This window comes from Ananas comosus, linkage group 6 (assembly GCF_001540865.1).
Source record: "Ananas comosus cultivar F153 linkage group 6, ASM154086v1, whole genome shotgun sequence".
Taxonomy (NCBI): domain Eukaryota; kingdom Viridiplantae; phylum Streptophyta; class Magnoliopsida; order Poales; family Bromeliaceae; genus Ananas; species Ananas comosus.
Window position 1 is genome coordinate 2,318,859 of NC_033626.1, and position 862 is coordinate 2,319,720.

Below are 862 nucleotides of genomic sequence, written 5' to 3' on the forward strand. Positions count from 1 at the left end.
CGAGAGTGCACATAGTGAACAACCTGTAATAATGCACTGTCATGGATTTTTACTGAATACCAATAACTTGGTTAACTCTTTTGGTTAACGATCACATCACTCTGACACTATCCCGCGCCGCAAATTATCGCGAGACGCAACACTGTGCCCCGACGTGGACTGTGTCATGGGGGAGACTGCAACGTCACTGGTCCGGCATGTAAATGATGTACTTCGATCTTTGGCCTGCGATCATCGTCCCACGGGAGCACCCACTTGATCCAAACAAAGTGAGTCATGATTGATCCTCTTTTAGTAGGATTCATACTGGACAGAAAAACATGTCTACCTTTACTCTAACTGTTTTTATAACAGTTTCAACAATTCAATCTTTGATGCTAACTCAAATCTGCTAGTTGAATGTTCACTATAAGTTTACATTGCTAAGTCATAATTCATAGGGTTCATGTTCCTACTCTAAAGTTCATCCATTTTCTCACATTGATTAAACATTCACCTATCAATATCAATTTCATAATATCACTACCCTGTCATGCAATGAATATAAGTAATAGCTGCAGATGGAATACCTATAAGACTTAAAAGGTGATGTCAGACTTTCGGATAGCACTGCCACTGTATGGTTCTAACAACTGAGATAATTGCTCGTGAGATGCGTTGACAACTAGTATCGCGACTCAGCTGTCAATCGAATCTATGAACGGTCTGCCTCGTATTAGCTGCGCTCACCGCCTGTGAAAAGTAATTTAGCTCTTCTAATCCACTATTAGAAGCTTATCATTTCATTATTAAGACTATGAGGGATTTAAATAGAGTTCAATTACTCATTCTTTAACGTTATCCTTCCTGAATTCCAAGTCAT